Here is a 15,016-nt window from a genome sequence, read left to right on the forward strand (position 1 = left end):
TTTTCAGTGGTTCTAGAAAGCTGGGCCACAATCGATGTGAGTCAGCAGTTACTGCCAAAGTAAACAGTCATTTTATCTTTCTGAAATTGTTGGCCATTTGTGAAATGTCCAAGAAGTCGGTTTAGGTTTTCATCAACTGGCTGTATTCTAGACTCTTTTTAAGACAGATTTTTGATTTTATGGAAAACAAACAAAAAATGTAATATACCAATCAGCAATTCAGTTCTAGTTACCATAAATACAAATTCTTAATGGTGAAAGCTCTTAATATGCAGTGTATAGGCAGCCTAGCAAGCTGCAGCTACTCAAGATGTTCTTTAGTAACTGGATTTAAAGGTGTACTGCTACAATAACATAGTAACATGCAAATTTTGTGTTGTCTCTACTAGTATTTTACATCAAGTTATCCACCCTGGTACACAATCATTTCTGCAGCGATAACTCAAACCCAGAGGCTGACTTCTCTCATACCTGCATGCTTTGTCCTCATTCCCTTTTTTCCAATAGAATATGGATTGCATCTCAACAACGAGCAGTGAACTTACAAAGTAATTAGCGTGGTTGAGTAGGGGAGCTAAGGATCACTACCTAAAAAAGTTTCTGGGGTGGCTTAGTAGGTGCTATTTGGTCTGTCATTACTTTTTTTTTTTTTTTTTTTTAATGCTTCAAATGTTTTATCTTTCTTCTGGGACTTAATGATACTGTCTTCTGTTGTACCATGCTTCAGAGCAGCTGGTAAGTAGCACTATAAAAAATGAACGCTGTTATTACTTCATAGAGGAAGCACAGACTTTGAAGCTTAAGTTCAAAGCCTCTATACTGAGGTGAAAAATTACTTTCTAGGCATTGCTTTCCCTGTCTCTTCTGAAAAGGCAGTTCCAGCAATGGGATGGAGAGCAGCTAGAAAGGCTGAGTCATGTACTTTCTCAACAAGTAATATGTGCTAAAAATTGATACAATCTGTCTTCTAATTATGTGATTTTTATGAACAACCAGCGAAATACTGTAATTAAGCATTATAAGGAGGAGCAATCTTGTAGTTCACCCAAACGTTTTGGTATCTGAGGTAAGCATATCATAATAGTCTCAACAATCAGCAGTCATAAGAATTTACCACCCAAGTCCTAGAAAACCAAAGTAGAAAAATGGAAAGGGAATAGGGAATAATTAATCAGAAGCTTTAAAGAAGGAGGCGGAGTCTTGTTCTTCTTGCTGAGATTGTTTTCATTAATTACTTCCACTGTATTCTGAAGAGATAGTTGGAGCTTTGTCAGAACATTCCCACCTCTACCTGCTCAAACATACTGTTAAATTCCTATCACTTATATGCTGTTTCTTATTTTGGTTTTTCTTTCTTGTACTAAATTGGCGGATATTGTGTGGCCTGAAGAAAACAGGATGTTGGGCAGGTTTTCACAGATTTATGAGAAACTGCAGCTCCCTAAAATAAACCACAGTAAATCATTATCTGCTTAAAACAGGAATCACTAAGTGGCAGTAGTTCCATTCATCAACAAGATCTCACCTGGACAGATTGTTTTCTTCTTTTCTACTACTGTTCACAGGAGAAAAAGTTATGTAATTATGTTTTGTTCTTATGTTTGTTAATGTTCCTGTAAGTTGATTAGCTTTTCCTTCAGAACAATGTAAGGAAAGAACCACTTTCACTGACAAATTAGACACGAATTAGACCCCATGTTAAGGGTCATTCTTGTAGCAGTGACAAGAACAGCAAAAGTTTTTAAGATTGACACAAATAGCTGGTATTTTGATCACACAGATGAAACTACACATTCAAAATCACAGTGTCTGCCTCCAACTCTGCAGAAGTGCCATGTCAGTGTCCATTCTCTACTGAGAAAACCAGATCTGAAACCATTTAAGGAATCTGGAGGTACACAAGTCCATGGGACCTGACAAGACATACACAGATCCTGAGAGAACTGGCCATGGAAGTGGTGAAGCCACTATCCATGATATTTGACATTCCAGTTAAGTTCCCACTGGCTGAAAAAGGGGAAAGTAACCCCCATATTTAAAAATGGAAATAAGGAAGACACAGGAAACCACATGCAGGTCAGTGTCCCCTCAATCTCTGTCAAGATCATGGAACAGATTCTCCTGGAAACTATGCTAAAGCACATCGTAAATAAAGAGGTGAATGGCAACAACCAACATGGCTTCACTAAAGGCAAATTGTGCCTGACACATTTGGAGGCCTTCTCTGGTGGAGCAATAGCAGTGGTGTATCACAGTGTCCCGCAAGTGCTAGGGAGGAGAAGAGAGATCCAACAGGCAGGAATTGTGCAGCAAGATTCCTCTATTTAATTATTCTACAACTCTTTCATAGACTTTTTTCTTCATAGTCTAATTAGTCAAAGGATCAGCCAACCCTGGGGATGATTGGCTAAAATCCTAAAACATCCATTGTCAAAATATTTTTCTACTGTACTATAAACAAAGCTCTGCAAGGTCGCAGGTGTTCATAGTTTATAGAACTCTACTAATATCTTCTGTGAGAGAGAAAGCTATTTCACAGGACTGGAAAGAAGCAAGAGAAATTCTTGCTAGCTGCATACTTGTATCCACAGTGGTAGATGAGAGATCAACAGATATCATCAACCTGGACTGGTAAATAGCATTTGACACTGTCCCACACAACATCCTTGTCTCTAAATTGGAGAGTTGTGTGTTTGATGCATGGACCACTTGGTGGATAAGGAACTAGCTGAATGGACACAATCAAAGAGTTATGATCAATGTTCAAATGGAGAGCAGGGGTGAGTGGCTTTCCTCAGGGGTTAGGATAGGGACCAGCACTTTTTAACATCTTTGTAAGCAATGCAGGCAGTGGGATTGAGCGCACCCTTAGCAGGTTTGCCAATGACACCCATCTGTGTGGTGGAATTGACACACTGGACTGTAAGGGTGCCATCCAGAGGGTCTTGACAAGCTTGAGAGCTGGGCCCATGTGAACCTCATGAAGTTCAATAAGGCCAAGTGCGAGGTCCTGTACCTGGGTCACAGCAATCCCAAGCACAAATACTGGCTGGGTGGAGAATGGATTGAGATCAGCCCTGGGGAGAAACTCTTGAGGGTGTTTGTGGACAGAAGGGTCAATATGACTCAGCAATGTGTGCTCACAGCCCAGAAAGCCAGTTGTGTCCAGGGCTGCATCCAAAGCTGTATGGCCAGCAGGGTGAGGAAGGTGATTCTACTCCTCTACTCTGCACTAATTAGACTCCACCTGGATCCTGGACCTGCATCCAGCTCTGGGGCCCCCAACACAGGAAAGACCCTGAGCTGTTGGAATGAGTCCACAGAAGGCTACGAAGATGATCAGAGGGCTGGAGTACCTCTCTGATGAAGACAGGCTGAAACAGTTGAGGTTGATCAACCTTGAGAAGAGAAGGCTCTGGGGAGACTTTAGAACAACTTTTGAGTACCTAAAGGGAGATGGAGAGGGACTTCTTGTAAGGGTGAAATGCCTTAAGATGAAAGAGGGTAGATTTAGATTAGCTATTGGGAAGAAAGTCTTTATTATGAGGGTGGTGAGACACTGGAACAGGTTGCCCAGGGAAGCTGATGATGCCCCATTCCTGGAAGTATTCAAGGCCAGGGTGGATGGGGCTCTGAGAAGTTTGGTCTATTAAAAGCTGTCCCTGTCCATAGGAAGAAGGTGGTAACTAGATTATCTTAATACCCCTTCCCACTCAAACCACTCCGTGATCTATGATTTGATTCTTCATATGTGAAAATAAATTCAGAAATAATATTATTTTAAAACACTGAAGGTTTTTTGTTTCTTGTATTTGTTAATTTATTCCTGCATGGACTTGGAGTTGCCTCAAAATTAGTTTTGCTTCACTATTCATAGGGATTTTTTTTTTTTTTTTATCCCCAGTCATTTGGGGCAAATCAAATGTTGCTTAAGTTTATTTTACATGTCAGAACACCTAGAAGCTGAAAATCTGCCCCTGGGAAGATGACCTGGGAACATCTTAGGCATTGAAAGCTTAGGCAGGCATTTTTTCTAAGAGTTGCTGTGTCAGCTCTCTGCTGCCTCTTTGACAATTCCCTTGTGTAAGAACATTCTCAAAAGACTGGTTAAGCTAGTTTATAGCTGTTTTGTGGCACAGGAGAGAGCCTAAGGACTTCTGAGATTAGCTTTAAGTGGACTTGAAAATAAGCACAGGCAATATTCTTCCCTGTCCCCCCAGTTTCTACATATGTTTATGAAGACTGAATATTTTTTAAAAACAAAATAATGTTTTAGCAAATATACAATGATGTCTCTGAATGCCTTCTGAAACACTCAAGTTAATAAAATAAATACCACATCCATGTCCAGAGCCTAAATTCCCAATAAGCTGTCATAGAAGACAACATTGCAATTAGTGATGTCACCTACTTTGCCTACTGATTTCAAATGAATGACTGCACAGCCTCTGCTATTACAGTACTTAACAAGTAAAGTTGAAAGGTCATCAGAAGGGATTTGATATTTCTCAGTCCATAAAGTTTGAACACTAATAGCAGTGCAGATGTTGTCTTATGTAACTGCTGTCCTGGCCTAATGGTTTCTTGATCTTGTCCTGGTGTTTTTTCCACCCTAAAAATTAGCTTTTTTCCTTAATATTTAGCCTAAATCCTCTTTCCTCTTAATTAGGCCACACTTCTTTTTGTCTTATATGCAGTGAATAAGGCAAAATGTTCTTCCACAAGTGCTCACCATGCATAGGCCCCCTTTTTGTCACGTACAGCCTGATGTTGAGAGTGACTTTCTGGTGAATATTCTTTATAATCTGACTCACAGTCTCACAGGAAAAAATGTGTACAGGTATAATTGCATTTTAAAAGGAGAGACAAATTTTTAAAAGCTTCTGTGCAGAGATGATAAAGCTCTCCTATACAACAGCTATCCTGTACAAGAGAAACAGTTTTTCAAAGTTGTGGTTTGCAGGCTATTCTAAACAGTCCTGTTTCAGTGCAGAAAATGATGACTATCGTGGGCAGCGTATTAAAAGAGAATGATGTTCTGAGTGTTGTTCCTTTTATGGGACTAATAGACAGGGTTGGTAGTGCTCCAACTCATTGGAAGATCTGCTGTATCAGAACTCAACATATGTACACAGAACTGGAAAACTTAACATGACTTGTTATTAATGTTATAAATAATAAAAATACAGAAGTAACTCAATTTTCACTAGCTGCCCAAGTAAAAAAAAATGTAAATCCTCAGAATGGGTGGTTGGTTTAGACCTGGGAGGGCACATGTTTACCCCATGGGGTGAGTGTGCAAATATGAAAGCCTTGACTGCTCCAATCTGCAATATGCCTCCAGTTACTGAGAATGGTCGTCAAGGGATCTGTTTGTACTGCCTACCACAGTGGAAGCTGTAATAGTGGTGGTGGTTCTGCACTCACATGAGACATGAAATGCCCTCAGTCAAGTTCTGGTATATGAATTGTTTTGGGATGGTGTCATGGTTTAGGAATAGTCCTCACCAGTTCTGTACCCCCTTCAAGACTCTTCCCCCAAACCAGATGCCACTCTCTCACTGCCTCTTTCCCCTTCCCCTTCTGGCTCTGGGGATGGAGTTGAGAATTGGAAGCAAAAAAGGCAAAAATTATGGGTTGAGATAAGAACCACTGGCTGGAAGAAGCAATGAGATAAGAAAACAAACAGTAAGAGAAACAATAATAACAACAAAAAGTATAAGACAAAGAAATGATTTACACAGAAAGCCCATGACAAAACACCAACCAGCTCTTGCCAGGCACGCTTTCTCCCACTGGAAGGGACAGCTTCCTTCCCCAGAGTGAGAGTCCCTTTCCCCCACCCCTGTCAATGACATGAGGTGGTATAGAATAGCCTACTCCCCACAGGCAAATGACTCCAGGCTCCTCCTCTCATGGCTACTGCAAGAAATTAACTCTGTTCTGGTTGAAGACAGGACAGATGGATATCTGTGCTTCAAAAGGTATGTAGAGGCTTGGTAACATAACAACACAACATAACACAGCACTGGCTAATCCCTTTTAGTTAACAAGTCTCTGTTAACTAGTCTCTGTCTCACATGAATACAGCAAACTGTATTTCTCACTAGAAGAAATGTATGCCAGAAGATGAAGCATTGTGCAGTGTTTAGCGATGGTTGGTTCAAGATGGGTCCTCTGATGGCATCTTGTCCTACTAAGGTAACAAAATGAGCTGCCCTATTTGCTGTGTAGTGCATCAGTGTGGACCTCAAAGGAGGCAGAGTTGCATGACTGTTAATAATAAATTAGACAGAGACTTGCAGAGGAGTAGAATGGGCAGCTGAAGCATTCAGTGTCTTCAGCGCTCCAGCTAAATCTGCCTGAGCTTCTGCAGGCTTTTTATCAATCACATGAGTTATTCCCCTTGAGGATTGAGTCAGAGATCTCTAGGATTTTCTCTGCTTTGACACAGAAGAATGAGTGACATGGGTTGGTCATGCATCACCCAGCTTTGTCACGGCAGCAGATCCATGGGTTTCAGGGGAATTACCTCAAGTTAGTTAGGATCAGAGCAGTGCAGGAGAGAGTGATCCTGGACTGCAGGTGCAATATGCAGCCTGCCACTTCTGAATTTGGTAGCCATGACATTGATGTCACTGTGCTGCACTGGATCATATTTAGTGTTTTACATTTAATTTCTGTGTTAAAATTTATTTGAAAATCATAGGCTGCAGAAAGTCAGCATGGAATCTCAGACTGGCATAAACTTATTGCTGTAGAAAAGTTGCCCGTTTTAAATGAAAACTTGCTTATCTTGAAAGATAAGTAGACAGTAACATTTTGTACATTTATCAATACACGAAATGTTCTTCTAGCTGAGTGCGGCTTGGTTACCAAATCTCATCCAGTTTTGTTCTTCTTTTCTGTTTATAGCATCCACACTCTCTTGGGACTTTTGCAGGCACTTGCAGGCAGGTGCAGACACTCTTTACCTGCTCATTTCATAAAAAAGTCCTTTTATTTATCATGCATATCAATCAGCTCACTCCTCAAAATAGTTAGGAACCCTCATGCATTTTCTTCTATATTCTTCTCTTAAAAATATCTCTTTTGTGCCTTTTTTAAAGATCTAGACTTGCACACTTGTGCATATGAAGAAACGCATGTGACATGATAGATTTGGAGTGCGGGGTGAAAATAAGCTTGTCAAAATGTTGTATTTAATAAATACAAACTTTTTACTGCTCTGAAGTGTTTTCATGGCTACTTGTACACAACACTGAAGAAGACAATTGAGAAGTGGAGTTTTTCAGTCAGCATTGCCACTTCATTTTTAACACAACTGTCTGAAGTAGGCATCTTGTAACACTCCCTCACATATCCATTTCTTAGGTGTATCTACTTGTAGATGTATCTACTTAACTCTGAGAAAAGACCCAGATGCAGAAGTCTATTAAAAAAATCACAAAATTTCTATTAGCTGAAAAGTCTGTAAAGTCTTAAACAAACATTTAACAGTATAATGAACATATAACAGAATGGTGTTGTTCCTTGAACACAGAGTATACAGAAAACTTAAACACAAATCAAAAATGCTTAGTCTGGGTAAAAAGTCAGTCTCTGCAGGCTCCGAGTCAGTGAATTGAATAGGAATTTCTTGTTTTACAGCAGCTGAAATGTGGGTGTTTTTTATTTTTTTGCCATTTTGGTGTTCAAGAATAGTTGCAGCACAAAGACTGAAGTTACTAAACAATATTTCCTTATTACATTTGCTAACTTAAAGGTCAACTGGCACATGCCATTGATTTCTTTCTTTTTTCAGATACTATAGTTAAACAAGTGCTGAAATCAAATTTATTACAGGTGATTCACTGAATGCTTGAACAGCACAGTAGGATTTAATTCCAAATGCAATCAATATTTCCAAAGCAATGCACAACTAAAATAAATTTGATACATACAGAGCGGGACTCATGGTCATTGACATTTTCAGTCAATAATGGTTCTGAAAAACAGCAAACAATATGTTTAAATCAGCTACAAATTCATTGTTCTTGTGGTACAAAGGTAACTACTTCAGAAATAAAAAACATGCAGGAAAACAAACACACCTCCCTCATCCCCCTAGCAAACAGAGCTGTTATAATAATAATGTATATTTCATATGGAAGTAGTAATCAGCAGTAAAGAGCAGCAAAGGATGGTGGCCAAGGCCTCTTAATGGTAATAGCTTGAAAGCACTCTAATCCTTTCCTTCCTGGTTTTCTCCAGCTACATGAATTTTTTTTTCCCTAGCAACAAAAGGTGTTCAATAGTCAGCCAAGTGAGTAAATTTCATAATGATTTGTGTAAAAAATAGCATGTAGATATAAGAATTTTATTGTATACTTGAAGGAATTTGATATCATATGGGTATTTTAGCTTCTAATTTGATTTTTTACTTCAAGGCTACAAAACAGAATTGCCTTTTTATAGAGATTAGTTTAAATGGGAAAGGTGAGCAACTTCTGAATATACTGTTGAAAATACTTAGGGATTCCCTGAAGATTGATATGACTTCAAAGTTGGCTCTGCTTCAAGTCAGAGGTTGGACCAGATGATCTCCAAAACTTCCATCCAGATTAAATTATTTTAAGATTCTGAATTTTGCTCTTCAGCTGACAGTCTTGAAGACTCTGCAGAAAAGGCCATATTAAAGAGAGACCAGGAGTACAGTGTTTAAAAGTTAATCTCATTTCTCCAGATATTCTTTAAAAGACAGTAGCTGCACATAAAATAAAAGGATATAATCTCAAATCCCTCTAGCTCCTGTGTAACAGAAGAAAGGGAAGTTGGTTTCAGCTTAATAAAACTATTGGAAAATTCCAGTTTTGCTTTAATACTCTGGACTGTCCTTGTCATATAAATTTTAATATGTGAGATATCAACAATTTTCACTGTTTGTTAATCTCATGGGGAACACTAAGGAGGGCTTTCTTCTAGATCTCATCACCTACAGCAAGTTTTGCAACTTTGAATATGAAATGTTTCTTGTCATAAATTGACAGTTCTTCTTCCACCCTAGTCCCATGAGGCTCTTCTAAAGAAAAAGGAAATGTACCAGTCAAATTGTATGATATGAAGTGACAGCTTGATTTGTAGCATTTAAAAGATGGCTGCTATTATTATTAGACAATTTGATAGAGTGGAAAAATGTAATTTTCTCTTCTACACACACTTTAGTGCAGTTTCAGTAACTGAGTGGTATTTTACTTGTATTTTATTCATTGGGAAATTTGTCCCTACTTCCATGAAAATAGAAAATCTCTTATGTCAGAACATTTTTATAGCCCTTCCTTACAACTCTCTACATTTTCACACCATTTGCCATTCAGGCAAATTCATGGGGAAGCCCTGTTTTAGATTAAATATTGAATGGTGCATACTTAGTTACTGTCCTCTCAAATGCCTGTTCCTTTGTCACAACTCATTCAGTTCCAGTCATCACCATCTAACTCCTTTCCCATTATGAGATACTTGGTCCCCTGAGTATGAGTGAGTAGCTGAAAAGTGGGTCACCTTGACATATTCTACAAATATATGGGTGAAGAATTTCAGGACTAAATTACTCATCCTTCTGATTTTTAATTTTTTTTCCCTCAGCAAATTCAAAGGAAACACTCCTTCAGTTTTTGGTACTTAGTGATAACAGATGTCATAGGAACAATTTCTGAATTTCCATGATTTGGGGAACTGACCTGCTACCAGCTATGTGATAAGACACATCAAAAAAGAAGATAGGCGCCATTCACTACATGAAACATCCTTCAAAATGCCTTCCCTAATAGATCAAGCGGAGTCTATATAAAATCTAACATAAGATGCATGTGATATGTGAGTCAGTCCAAACCATCCACAGCAGTCATGGATGCCACCCCCACTCCACTAAAGTCAATAAAGAAAACAAATCAGGAAGAGAGAACCACCTGGCTCTATGTGCTGTGCGTCTCTTTCCTTAGAAATTAGAGTTATTAAAATATAGTAGAATGAATTGACAACTGAAGTCTGATGTATGTTTTTTATGGTTAAATTCCACTTTATTTCATTGATTTCATTAGAGCTACACTGGGTTACTCCTTAACTGATTTTTCATTAAAATATATCGGTTTTACCCTCACTGATGAAATACAGATGAGTTAATGGTGAGCAAAGGGTACAAAGGTGCATGACTGGTTCTCCACTTTCTCTGCTGTTCTGAGTCTGCCTTACTCTCATCCTTTTGGAGTAAATTGAATTGCATAAAAGCAATGTGGACAGTCAATTCTCAGGCTTCAATTTCACTTAAATTTTTTTTAAAAAAGCAACAAATACTGAAAGATCTGACAAATAGAGGGAATAACCTTTTAGCCATTTTTAATCCAATAGAGGACTTTGGAACACTGCATAACTAAAACAGTAAAGGATGACTGAAGTTTCATTTTTCAAATCAATAATTTTTCTTTATACTTTTAAAAAAGACAATCTCGTCTCACTGATAAATGGCCAAATATTGCCCAGAACTTATAACATTTCCCAGTGTTCAATTTATCTTCTTGTATTGAATGTATTTACTCTAATAGACAGCAAAAGAGAAAGAAACAAGACCTGCAAACAGAAAAATATAAAATCATTTGAAGAAAGGGCACATTCCAGCAAAACACAACATCCATCAAAAGTAACACTGCCACATTTTCACAACATGAAAAACAGCAATCAAAAGGGTGTTGCCAAAATGTTTTCCACCTTTCTTCATATGAATTAAACTCATATTCCTTATTTATGTAATAAATACTTATTAATGCTCAGTCTGCAGAAACTGCTGCTAACAATTACTGCACAAAAATGACCAAAAGCTGAGGCCCAAAATGCATGTGCAATGTATATGCACATTATCCCTTGGCTCAGGACTGGAGAGACAGCACACCCTGAGAAAAAAAGTCCCCTAAGAAAGGGAATCTATTGTCAGCCAACCAACTACTGCCAGCAGCTGACCTAGGTGTCATTACTACCTGCATTTGATGGTACAACATGTCTGGGAACCCTGGGGAGTAGGTGTCTTGGATTTCTCATTAATCTCTACATAGAACAACAGTAAGAGCTAAGCCACAGCTAGATGAATGTGGCACTTCATCTCTTCCTGCCATCCAGAAGAATGCCTTCCCTGCAAGAAAGCCGGGAACTGCATTCACTTCTCCTGAGTGCTAATTACATTTCTCAGTTGCAAGGGAAATGTCTTGCAAAATCCAAATAAATATATGAGATACCAAATGTGTTGTATAAATGTCTAATAAATCAGGAAACTTTTTCTGCAAAGTTTGACTGTGAAAAAATACCTGATTATTCAGAAGCTGTGTCTGTAAGCTCTGCAGTCATTTTATTATCACACATAGTTCTCTAAACTATTAATAGGAGTGGTGCAGCCCCAATGAGAATATATGGTTAGACATGAAGGAAATAGCACAACAGCTCCAGTTCAAAGACGAACACAGAGATATTTTGGAACATTGTCTTTGTTTGTCTGAATGTTTTTTAGTTAGACTAATAGTATAGATATCATGAAAGTAAACCTTGTTTGAAAAGAGCCACAGTCTGTAGTAAAATGTGCTTATTCTTGACCAGATGTGTGCAGATGTGTTGTTGGAATTTTTGTTCTGATCTATGTGACCTTCAGATATTTAAATCTGATCTCTAGAGCTGATACCAGATAAGTGAGGTCTGTGTGACCTGTATATACTGTTTGCAAACTAAAATTTTTCAGAGGTAATTTTCTTAAGAAGAAAAAGGGACAAAAATTGATGTGTGAGAACTTAATAAAGGATGAACAGAAGAAATGTTGGCCTGAAAAATATTCCTATACATTTTCTACACTGGGTCACAATCTCAATATCATATGTAACTCTTAAATTTCTCACTATCCACTGCAGAAGTAGATATACCCAAATATAATATATTTTGCTGTGAACAATGAAGAAAATGCTGTGAAGAATGAAGCTTTAAAAGATTTCCATGAAGGCTCTTTCTGGCTGGTGGATTCTGGACATTAAAACGCTGTTTTAAGCTCTCTAAGTCCCTACCAGCTGTGTGACAGGAGCATTTTGTGAGAAACAGCATTTGACTGTGTAAAACAATCTCCCCCTCATCTCTCCCTCTGCTAATAACTCAGTTGTGCTACAGAGCAGCACTACCCACTTAAGTGGAAGAGCAGAATTCCCTATACTGAGGTAATCAGTGCAGTAAGTAAAGGCAGACTGCAAAGCAGAACTGGACTGGATGATCACAGTGTTACCCCTAAGTCCTTCTGGGCCAGAATTTGGTATCATTTCAAGACAGTAAACTACTGCCCCAGCTCCTTTGATCAGAGCATAGCCAAAGCATTCAAACACACATGATGAAACTGTTCTGCATCTGGATAGAAAATAGTCTGGAAAGACAGAAGCTAAAAATCAACTGTAATTTCATAATAGTCCACAAAGTCAGTAAAAGTCTGAGAACTATAAAATACTGTAATTTCAGCTACTGCTTCCAAGACAAAGTGCCATTTTCAGAGCTAAAACACCAGCCACCTGAGAAACATGAAATTGTTGCACAAGAACATGCTCTAACTCAGAATGAAATACAACAAGCTACCTAATTATATTCAGATCAGGAACTCTCAACAGATGTTACACATAGGATCAATATTGAATTGTAGTTACCCTGATACCCCACAACTGTAATTATGATCTAAATAAGCAAAGAATAAAATAAAGCAGGGGACCAGATGGATATTTTTTTATGAAAGCTATTTCAGACACTGAAACGTGACAATGATGATGAGCCTTCCATACTTAAATAGGTTTTGCCAATAAGTTGGGCACCCAGAGCATATGTTTGAAATAACAATCAGGAATAGTAATTCTTGTTTAGAAGGCACAGCACTGTGACAAAGAACACACAGCATTCTTCATTACAGTGAAAGCTAAGTTGTTAAATTGTTCAAACCCAAGAAGCTAAGGGATTAAAGATGTGAAATTCATAACCTGCTCTTGTATTACTCTTTTGCAGCCAAATGTGTTTGTCTGTGGCAGATTTTAACCCACGTGACAAAATATCGACTGAACCAATCTTTGCTAAAAAATTCCTAAACTTCATAGGAGAAATTTCTTTGGTGTTAGTGGCAATTGTATGAGTGAAAGTGGAGACAGGCATTTGGAGACAGAGGAAAGTAACAGATGGTAAATATTAAACAAAATTTAGAAAAACATTTTCCAGCGAAAAGAAATTTAATTGTATGAATTTCAATATAGTTCACAAATTCTATCTAAGAATGGCATCCATTCCTATTCTGGGTTTTTATACAATATAGCACAAGGGTCTTCGGAGTGGGGTACATTAGCATGCCTAGCTGTGCAGTCTGAACATCATAAAGGGAGTTGCCTATTGCTAGATGTTTTGTCAGACTCCAGAGGAGGATGTGTCTTAAACTTCTCCTCAAGGCAATTTCCCAAAGTATAATTAACCCAATATGACTTTTCTTAATACATTCTCTTTAGTTTGCAGATTGCTTACAAGAGGTATACTTAGACTGTTTTTCATAATCAGATTACTGTTCTTATTCTGAGCTGTTGCTCTACATCACTTGTTACATAACTGTAAGAAAGTAAGATTTTAAAAATAAAACCAGTAACAAAAAAAGCCAAATCTACCCTTTTTTAGAGTGAGATAATCCTTGATTCAGGAATGTGATCTAAATTGAGAATAGAAGAAAAGCCCTTCCAGTTCTTTCCAGCCCCTTCTTACACACAGGGCAAGCCCATGACCATCATCTGCACTTCAGCTGAATGGGAAGTTTCCTCATGTCAGGTGATTCAAAGGGCTCCAAGGGATTACATGCCTGAAACCACACCAACTTTTCAAGGTAGCCAGCTGCTTTAGGAAACCTCAGATCAATGTGCAAGTTTGTTTGTGATAGCAGTGCCCAGAGTTTCCATGACTTAGAGAAGAGTTTAGTGGTTAAAGCATTTCTTTTCAGGGATCAGGGAAACTTGAGCGCTGTTCTCATCTTCATGACATCCATATCCCCACCTAGAAGTGCTCACCAAAGAACGCTAATCCAACTTCTCAAAGACCAAAAGAATTACTCCACACTAGAAAACTAGAAAACAGCAAACAATAAAATGGGAAAACCTCATGTAAACAGCTATTTAAAGGTGTGCTTGAGGACACTACATTTTCAGTAGCTGCTGTTGATACAAGTATGCTGCAATCTCCAGTGTCATGTAGAGAGACCGGAGCTAGCTGTAAACAAGCTCTTCTACCACCAGCAGTCTGATCACAACAGCATGGAGCTCTTAAGTTGTCATGCCTTTGAAACTCAAAAATAATTTTTCTGAAATGTGAAATTGTTCTTTTTCATAAGAAGTATTTTTCTCCTTAAATGCCTGTCAAAAACACTGATAATGTTTTTACTTTAGTGTTTGATTTATCCCTGGTGCAACCAAATCTAAAATCAAGGGAAATGTAGTTCCTGGCAATTCCTAATGTGGGGCTTGAGGCAAGGAGACACCAATTCTGGTCCTGGCTATTCATACATCACAGATAAGAGAGCAACATTTTGTGGTCTTGGCCAGAAATAAACAAGTAGGAATAGCACATAGGAGATCCTCATGTTAATGTTACTGCTTAAACTTATCATATGACAGTCTCCAATGAGTTAAGAGTAATTAAGCCAAGGAGTAACATTTTTGGACCTTTCAGGATGGAGCAGAGCAGTTTCAAGCTCACATATTCAAGCTCAACTGCAAGGAACTGGAGCCTCTTCCCTTTTAAGAGAGATCCTTCACACAGTGGTCTGCTGTGTATTAACTGAACTTTTCTGACTGTTATAATGTCAACAATCTCTCAGCTAGACACAAGACTTCATGCAGAGAGAAATGTCACTGGGATGGGGAAGGAAGGCAGAGCCATGCCTGGCATAGCACAAAGTAGGTCTGCTGACACTATGCAGGCATGGAGCACTTCACGTCTGATTACACTG

The sequence above is a fragment of the Corvus brachyrhynchos genome, unplaced genomic scaffold, assembly GCF_000691975.1.
Source record: "Corvus brachyrhynchos isolate BGI_N302 unplaced genomic scaffold, ASM69197v1 scaffold80, whole genome shotgun sequence".
NCBI classification, from domain to species: domain Eukaryota; kingdom Metazoa; phylum Chordata; class Aves; order Passeriformes; family Corvidae; genus Corvus; species Corvus brachyrhynchos.